This window comes from Centroberyx gerrardi, chromosome 1 (genome assembly GCF_048128805.1).
Source record: "Centroberyx gerrardi isolate f3 chromosome 1, fCenGer3.hap1.cur.20231027, whole genome shotgun sequence".
NCBI classification, from domain to species: Eukaryota; Metazoa; Chordata; class Actinopteri; order Beryciformes; family Berycidae; genus Centroberyx; species Centroberyx gerrardi.
The window spans coordinates 12,225,039-12,226,397 of NC_135997.1; positions in this window are offsets into that span (position 1 = coordinate 12,225,039).

Genomic DNA, 1,359 nt, shown 5'->3' on the forward strand with positions numbered 1-1,359 from the left:
CTAGGAGGGTGTCTCATGTCCTGCTTACTGTCCTGACTAGCTGTCCCATCGCCCGCCGAGGGCCAGCAAGAGATGACAGCAGTAACAGTAAGGAAGTTTAATGGGGTTAAGGCTGATTCGTTCTCAAGTCAGTGAATTCAAGTGACCATGAATGTTCGAATGTGAATGTTGTTATTTCAGTCATTGGATCAAAGAAAGTAAAAAGACCCAGTGTGACTTTTAGATTAGTCAAGATGTCTGATGTATATTTGAACTCCTTAGGCCTCTGCCTGAGAACAATACTGTCGTTTATGTTGTTTCATTTTTTTTTTTACTGATTATTACCACTACATTGCATGTACCTGTTATTTATTTATGTTAAAAATGTCAGGTTATTGAGCTCTGATGCTGTTTGCTTGATTTTTAATTATGATTGATAGATTGATTATGATAGATTGTGATAAAAATGTAAATCAGAAAAAAAACATGACTGTAAATTTTGATTTTGGATTTTCAGTTAACACAGAAACAGAATTAAAACGTGTTCCCAGCACATGTAATTACATTTAACATTATATCCATTCAAAAAAGAGAAAAATGCTGTTCTTTTATTCTCTCCATTAATGTATGCTGTAAGGGTGATATGAGCCTGTGGGTTTGAACATCACGCCTTTTAAATCTGCATGTAATCATTCCTCTACTCTGCAGCTACCTTCTATCTTCCACCTTATAGACCAAAATACTTTTAATCTAATGAGACAGTCTAATGAAATTGTCCTGTGTCTGTAATCGCATTAGCGGCCGAGCTCCAGTCTCTGTGATTGTGGCAGTCTGAATGCTGACCTGGACGACCCAACAGGCAAGCAAAGCTATATTCAGACCAAAGTGTTGCTATGAATAGATCAACTGAAGGTTCACTGACTGTCGTTCGCCCAACTGTGTCCAGTGAACTATCCATCTTTCATTTTCAAAACAGTAAGCTTGAATATATTATAATAGTATAATATAATATTTATCTGTGAACTACCTTTCACTCTATTGCATCACTTGAAACTCAGTTGGACATTATAGTCACTTGATAGCTTTCTCCACAAGCTACAGTATAGTATGAATACATTTAAGACTTATTATGTTTAGGCTGTTTATTTTAACAGAATCAGGAATAATAGATTGGAAAGACTGACTATGTATTGCCTAGCACAGGACACGTTTTCAGAGTAGGTCTGAACTCAGAAATATGTCTAAATATGCTCCACCAAAAGTTTATTCTGTACAAACACACAACATTTCTACATGAATTGGTCTTCATTAGGTGTGTTGATTACTACCCACAATGCCATTTATATAGTATTCCATACCAGACAGCCACACATTCAAATG